Below are 8993 nucleotides of genomic sequence, written 5' to 3'. Positions count from 1 at the left end.
GTCAATGCATCAACTGTTTGAAAATTGCAAGTAATCAGTCTTTTTAGCTCACCTGAGCTGAAAGCTCAAGTGGACTTTTCTGATCAGCTTTTGTCTGTTAGTCCATCCATCTATAAACTTTTTCACATTTTCAACATATTTTCAAGAAACTACTGGACCAATTTTAACGCAAGTTCAAGTACAAAGCATCTTTGGGTAAAGGAAGCCTCGCCACGTCAAACCGAAGACGTAAACATAGGTAGTGACTGTTCCTTTGCCAAGCACCCGACATTAGAAGTGAAAGTCACGGGTCTTTCGGATATGACCTTAAAAACGTAGGTACCGTGTCACGGCATGTGTTGGCGTGATAAATAAACCTCATGCTCAATGGCCCTGAGTGCCAAGCATTGGTCTAAATTTGAAGCCCTTCACTGGTATATGGTGACGTGTCTGTATGAGTGAAAAATTTTCGAATAGAAGTTAAACAATACACAATCAATCAATCAATCAAATCACGGCCTGGGGTTATGGTGAGACCACAATAGGGAATAAGTTTAACATTGAAATATTTTAGGAAAAATCTCTAAAAATCTTCTCCTCGAGAACCACTCTACCAAAAAAGCTTAAACTCATTTGGAAGCTTACAGAGAGAGTGTTGATTCAAAACTGTTCAATTCAAGGAACCCAGGGGTAAGCTGGGGTGAGTCACAATAGGGAATCATAGTTTTACATTAAAATATATAGGAAAGATCTTTCAAATCTTTTTATTTATCAAGAACCAGAACAGGTCAGAAAAGATTAATATACTAGGATTAAACATTCTTTTATCAGAATTTATCGATGTGTAAACTCATGCCTTTGTACTCACAAACGGAATAAAAGTGCAAAGCACTTTTATGTAAAATACAAATTCTGGAAAAAAGAATGTTTACTTCTTATAATTCCAATTACGAAGTTTTAAAATTATTTCTCTTTGAAGCCTCCATACAATGTTTTATTTCTGTACAGCGTAGGAATACTTTATGCCGCGATGTGGAAATGAATTCATCGCAATCAAGATGAAGGTCAATAAAGTTCAACTTTAATTGTCAAAACATTTAATAAAATAAGCTTATAAAAACTCTTCGAATATTTATGTTTAAGTCAACAAATATCCTAAATACAAGTAGACTTCTAAAGAATTCGTCCTTGAACGTGTTGACAATATAATATTTGACAGACACTCTAAAACGAAAGTAGCAGACCGACGACATCCTTGATTTGCTCTGGTTTGTTCAAAGACGGGACAGAATATACAGTGGCTGCAACGTAATTGTTAACAACTTACACAAATGATCATGTTACATGAACGATTCCACTCGATAAATGCACGATTAGACCTGTTACATGAACGATCCTTTAGGTACATGATTCTACACGATACACGATCTTTCACTAATTTAGTATTGTTATTTTATATTACGAATAATTATTGGTGCAATTTATCGACTTTGGAAAACTGGAAAAAACTATTTAGAATGGATATTTTTTAAACTAAATAAGATTAAATCGTTAATTTATTTACAAATAATTATTTATGTACTTCTCCGACATAGAAGTGATTTTATTAAGCTTGTCGATACGTACGGATGTAATTTATGATCGATTGCTGCATATTCTATTAAGTGATAAAGGTGGGCCATGAGCATGGTGAGTTTTGATTCTATTGAATTTTTTATATGCAGTAAGCTAGGGTGGATAAGATTTTTAAAAATAGCATAATATGAATTAAAACTACATCCTTCTTTGCATTGGTGAATCTCTAAAATAAGCAGTTATTTTACAATTCATTTATTGCAGAAATTATAGAAACAAAGTATCAGGGATAAACACTGTTTAAAGTAACCCTGACAATCATATCGTGTACATTCACCGACTTAATATTTATTTAAGCATTGGGAATTATTTATTATTTTTTTTGTAAAGATATACATTTTAAATGCATTGATACAAAATATGTCTTGGACCACAATTACTAGTAAACATAACTAACATCAGAGAAAAAAAAAATCATTAAATTTATTATTTAAGTTACACTATTTTAAGAGAATACAATATTGTGCAACTTACTATATTGCTTACTTACTAGCGATAGTTAGTTCATTCAATATTGTAAACTGTGCTCCAATTTTTTTCTTATTTCAATTAATACAGACAATCGAAATGCTTGTTTAACAAATTACATTCCGATAAAAACTTACAAAACGAATTTTTAGCTCACCTCGACGAAGTCGAGATGAGCTTATGCTATACCCCCGGCGTTGCCGTCGGCGTCGGCGTTAGCGTCGGCGTCCCGGTTAAAGTTTTAGGAGCAAGTCCCATTCCCAAGTAACTATAAGCCCTACCTTGACCAAACTTGCATGGATGATGCATCTAGGGATGGACACTACCACACTTGCTTCGGATGCTGGATATGACCTAGATTTTCCAGATGATTGACCAGGTTAAAGTTTTTGGAGCAGGTCCATTCCCAAGGAATTATAAGCCCTACCTGGACCAAACTTGCATGGATGATGCATCTAGGGATGGACACTACAACACTTGCTTCGGATGCTGGATCTGACCTAGATTTTCCAGATGGGTGACCAGGTTAAAGTTTTTGGAGCAGGTCAATTCCCAAGTAACTATAAGCCCTACCTGGACCAAACTTGCATGGATGATGCATCTAGGGATGGACACTACCACACTTGCTTCGGATGCTGGATCTGACCTAGATTTTCCAGATGAGTGACCAGGTTAAAGTTTTTGGAGCAGGTCCATTCCCAAGTAACTATAAGCCTTACACGGACCAAATTTGCATGGATGATGCATCTAGGGATGGACACTACCACACTTGCTTCAGATGCTGGATCTGACCTAGATTTTCCAGATGATTGACCAGGTTAAAGTTTTTGGAGCAGGTCCATTCCCAAGGAATGATAAGCCCTACCTGGACCAAACTTGCATGGTTGATGCATCTAGGGATGGACACTACAACACTTGCTTCGGATGCTGGATCTGACCTAGATTTTCCAGATGAGTGACCAGGTTAAAGTTTTTGGAGCAGGTCAATTCCCAAGTAACTATAAGCCCTACCTGGACCAAACTTGCATGGATGATGCATCTAGGGATGGACACTACCACACTTGCTTCGGATGCTGGATCTGACCTAGATTTTCCAGATGAGTGACCAGGTTAAAGTTTTTGGAGCAGGTCCATTCCCAAGTAACTATAAGCCTTACCTGGACCAAACTTGCATGGATGATGCAGATTGGGATGGACACTACCACACTTGCTTCGGATGCTGGATCTGACCTAGATTTTCCAGATGAGTGACCAGGTTAAAGTTTTTGGAGCAGGTCCATTCCCAAGTAACTATAAGCCCTACCTGGATCAAACTTGCATGGAGGATGCATTTAGGAATGGACACTACCACACTTGCTTTGGATGCTGGATATGACCTAGATTTTCCAGATGGGCCACTAGGTTAAAGTTTTTGGAGCAGGTCCATTCCCAAGTAACTATTAGCCCTACCTTGACCAATCTTGCATGGATGATGCATCTAGGGATGAACACTACCACACTTGCTTCGGATGCTGGATCTGACCTAGATTTTCCAGATGAGTGACCAGGTTAAAGTTTTTGGAGCAGGTCCATTCCCAAGTAATTATAAGCCCTACCTGAATCAAACTTGCATGGAGGATGCATATAGGGATGGACACTACCACACTTGCTTTGGATGCTGGATCTGACCTAGATTTTCCAGATGGGTCACTAGGTTAAAGTTTTTGGAGCAGGTCCATTCCCAAGAAACTATTAGCCCTACCTTGACCAAACTTGCATGGATGATGCATCTGAGGATGGACACTACCACACTTGTTTCAGATGCTGGATCTGACCTAGATTTTCCAGATGAGTGACTAGGTTAAAGTTTTTGGAGCAGGTACCCAATTATAAGCCCTACCTGGACCAAACCTGCATGGATGATGCATCAAAGGAAGGACTCTACCATACTTGCTTCAGATGCTGGATCTGACCTACATTTTCCAGATGAGTGACTAGATTAAAGGTTTGGGAGCAGGTCTATTCCCAAGTGATTATTTAAGCCTTACTTTGACCAAACTTTCGTGGATAATGCATCTAGGGATGGACGCTACCACACTTGCTTGGGATGCTGGATCTGACCTAGATTTTCTCAGATGAGTGACCAGGTTAAAGTTTTTGGAGCAGGTCCATTCCCAAGTAACTAAAAGCCCTACCTGGACCAAATTTGCATGGATGATACATCTAGGGATAGACACTACCATATTTGCTTCAGATGCTGGATCTGACCTAGATTTTCCAGATGATTGATCAGGTTAAAGTTTTTTTGGAGCAGGTCCATTCCCAAGTAAATATAAGCCCTACCTGGACCAAACTTGCATGGATGATGCATCTAGGGATGTACACTAACTAACCTGCTTTGGATTCTGGATCTGACCTAGATTTTCCACATGAGTGAATTTTAGCCATATTTTAACCAAATTAGCATGAATGATGATGTATCTAGAGATGGACAGTTCCAGACTTACTTTGGATTCTGAATCTAATATTGATGGATATCAATCTTGGAATGTACACTAACTAGGAAAAAAATATGATGTGAGATTTACCTTACTTATAGATAACATTCGTCGAGGTGAGCTTAGTAATCTTTGATTACCTATGTTTAACATTTCTTACCGCACGATCCGCACGATTAAAACCGCCAACGATTGAGCCTGATACACGCACGATCTCTCACGTTACACGAATGATCACGCATGTTACACAAATGATTCTACACAATTGGTTTGTCAACAATAATGTTGCAGCCACTGTAGGATGTATAAAAATGAATTTGATGCTAATAAGGCAAGAGTCTAAGGTACGTTTCTCTTTCCTACCACAGTGCTACCGAGAACTGAGCTGATTTGTTTTGTAGGCGTATTCGGAATATGACTTCAGAGATTTAAAATTCACACTCTTGATCTGACAGTGACGTAAACATAATATTCCTGTCTGTCAGTCCTGTATGTCATCAGTTTTGTTTTTATTTAATTTCAAGTTTCTGTAATTATTTAGCTAAAACACAGAATAGAAGTGACGATTTGTTTCATTTTTTTTTTACAATAAAAGCTAGGTCAGGAAAGTAGTTCTGATTAAGAATTTATCAATGTGTAAACTTTTTTTTAAATTTGTTCTCATCCAATCAAAACACAGAAAATCAATATTAAATAAAATCAAGATTGGAATTATACTTATTTGAAAAGTTTGTGATGTAGTTTAGATTATAAATTAAAGGAATCATTGTCCTCTAGGCGTAAGGTAGGGTCACAATTGAGAAGCAACGTATTAAATGGGGAAAATACATGTATGATGAACAGCAGGGTTGACGTGAATCAGTGAGCATTGTGGCCCATGGGCCTCTTGTGTGATTATGAGTCCACCATGTAACTGCATTAGATATATTATTGTATATTTACTCATTTCACATAATTTGTCCCCTAGTATTGCTAAGGCAATACTCTCAGAATGCTTGTTTTTTATCTCTACTGGTTGAAGACCCGATAAGCTTATTTGATAGTTAGGTGTCAGTCATCCGTATAGCTGTATGTTTCTTTGTCCATCTGTCTGTAAACAATTTTTCAAAATGCTACTCCTCTTTGGTCTGATTTCAATATAACTTGGCACACAAATAGACTTCACTAAGACACATAACATTTTTAGCTCACCTCGACGAAGTCCAGATGAGCTTATGCTATACCGTCGGTGTCAGTGTAAGCATCGGTGTCCCGGTTTAAGTTTTAGGAGCAAGTCCATCTCACAAGTAACTATAAGCCCTACTTGGACCAAATTTGCATGGATGATGCATCTAGGGATGGACACTACCACACTTCGGATGCTGGATCTGATATACATTTTCCAGTTGAGTGACCAGGTGAAAGTTTTTGGAGCAGGTCCATTCCCAATTAATTATTAATCCTACCTGGACCAAACATGCATGGATGAAGCATCTAAGGATGGACACTACCACACTTGCTTCGGATGCTGGATCTGACCTAAATTTTCCAGATGAGTGACAAGATTAAAGTTTTTGGAACAGGTCCATTCCCAAGTAACTATTAGCCCTACCTTGACCAAACTTGCATGGGTGATGCATCTAGGGATGGACACTACCACACTTGCTTCAGATGCTGGATCTGACCTAGATTTTCCAGATGAGTTACCAGGTTAAAGTTTTTGGAGCAGGTCCGTTCCCAAGTACCTATTAGCTCTATCTTGACCAAACTTGCATGGATGATGCATCTTGGGATGTACGCCAACCAACCTGCTTCGGATGTTAGATCCGACCTAGATTTTCCACATGAGTGAATTTTAGCCATATTTTAACCAAATTAGCATGGATGATGTAGCTAGGGATGGTCACTTCCAGACTTGCTTTGGATTCTGAATCTGATCTACATTTTCCAGATGAGTGACCAGGATTTTTTTTGGAGTAGCTATATAACATTATGGCCTGTTATGATTAAACTTGCATAGATGCTGCATCTAAGGATGAAAACTTCCAGACTTACTTTGGATGTTGGAACTGACCAAAATTTTCTTGATTAGTAAACAGGATAAACATTTTTTGAACAGGTCTATATCCAAGTAACTATAAGTCGTACTTAAACCAAACCTGCATGGATATTGATCTTGGGATGAACACTAACTAAAAAAAGAATATGATGTGAAATTTGCCTTACTTAAAGATAACTTAAAGGTAGCTTTGTAATCTTTGATTACCTGTTTTTATCGGTTTTTGATTTTGATAAATGGTGTTGCCATGGTTACTAAAAATAGAAATTTCTTTGAAATATTTTCAAAATGCTATTCCTCCTACAGTTTTGGTCTGTTTTCAATATAATATAGCATACAAGAAGACTACACTAAGATACATTATTCTGTAAATGGGTTTCTGATTTTGGTGAAGGTGTTACTATGGTTACTAAAAATAGAAATTTCTTTGAAATATTTTCAAAATGCTACAACAGTTTTGGTCTGATTTCAATATAACTAGGCACACAAGCATAATTCTGTGTAATAAGTATGGGTTTTTGATTTAGATAAACAGTGTTGCCATGGTTACTAAAAAAAGTTTCTTTGAAATATTTTCAAAATGCTTCTCCTTCTAAGTTTTGGTTTAATTTCAGTAAGACTTAGTACACAAGTAGACATCAATTTTAGTAAGACTTAGTACATATTAAATAAACTGTATTAAGATACATAATTCTGTATATATCAGTTTTTGATCGCTACAAATGGATTTACCATGGTTACTAAAAAAAGAAATTTCTGAAATACTTTCAAAATGCTACTCCTCCTACAGTTTTAGTTCAATTTCAATAAGACTCGGTACATAAGTAGACTACGTGAAGATACATAATTCTTTACATCAGTTTTTGATTTCGTCGAACAATGCTGCCATGGTTAAAATAGAAATGTCTTTGAATTTCTTATGATTTAATTCCGATAGTAACATGCCATTTGATTGGATGAAAAATTTACTTTATATCGTAGAAATTGGATTGCCTACATCACAATGACTTGCGTCAAAAACATATTGATCTGCCTGACGTTACAGTCCCTGAAACGTTCTACTTTCCCATTTTTCCGTTCGCTCACCGTTCGTTCACCGTGCGTTCACCATTCGTTCACCGTGCGTTCACCGTTCGCTCTCTGTTCACAGTTTTGCATTCAGCGTTCACCATGCGCTCGCGTTCACCGTTCACAAAGCGTTCACCGTTCGCTCTTCGTTCGTTCACCTTGCGTTCAACTTGCGTTCAACGTTCACTTATCGTTCAGTCTACAGTGTCATTTGGAACTCCGAAGTGAAAGGATTTATATTTTTTTAAGTAAGGATTTACAGGTTTTGAATTTAATAAATAACATACCGTGTTTAAAGAATCATTATTTCATGGGAAAAAAAATTATCTACAATATTTATTTTTATTATTCTAACTTAGCTGTTAGGTTATTTATAAAATTTATCTGGAAAATAAATGTTGTTATAAGTACATGTATGTACCTATGTAGAACGATGCTGATAAATTAAATTTAAATACGGGCAAAATACTGATACTTCAAGCACTGCAACATTTTGTTGTTATATTAAAGACGACAAATCGTTAATGGATAGATAATAATCGAAGTCAATTAATTTACCAACTGCAGCAAAACTACAAAGATATTTATTTGTATCACATTTTTTTCAAATAATACAATAATACATGTTAGAACTTGTTCTGAGAATGATAAACAGTACTGCGGATATCCAGTTAATTAAATATCTTTAGAGCGAATTAAATTGATAGTGTGGTTTAAAAAAAATATTTGTTTAAAATGTAATACATTAAAGAATTTTTTTTCTACTTTACATATATAAAGTCTTTAATTAGAGAGAGAGAAATGCCTGTATAACATGATTATTATTTATATAACCAAGGTGATTCTCCAGTAATGATATTTTTCACCGTAACTTTATATGTTTGTCATTCGATATTATTAAGAGCCCCACCCCCCCTTCCCCTAAATCGGTTACTTAGTTAGTATTTCCAGTACATTTTAGTTAATATTTAAAAAGAAATTAATGTGTTTTGTAGCACAAAAATTTCAGTCTCAAAACATACATGCATCTAAACAAAGTCATTAAACAATAGTAGTTCAAAATATACATGTGTCGGCGGTGATATTTTAAATTGGCAGGGAGTATGTTTCAAATTCAAGCGGCTTAATTAATCATTCCAAGTGTTTATTTCCAATGTATTTTATTCATTTATTTATTTTTTAGAAATGTTGGAATCAGATCTAGAAATGATAAGAAAAAATATTAAAACTTCTTGGAAATACTAACACTTTGCCTTCGGTGTGACGAGAAATTCACACCTGCACAGTGTCAAATGATTTTGATTGACAGGTCGTGGACTTCGTGTGAA

This window comes from Saccostrea echinata, unplaced genomic scaffold (genome assembly GCF_033153115.1).
Source record: "Saccostrea echinata isolate AGI-Se365-2 ecotype Australia unplaced genomic scaffold, CSIRO_AGI_Sech_v1 ptg000036l, whole genome shotgun sequence".
Lineage (NCBI taxonomy): Eukaryota > Metazoa > Mollusca > Bivalvia > Ostreida > Ostreidae > Saccostrea > Saccostrea echinata.
The sequence above is the reverse complement of the archived record's forward strand: the minus strand, read 5'-3'. Positions refer to the sequence as shown.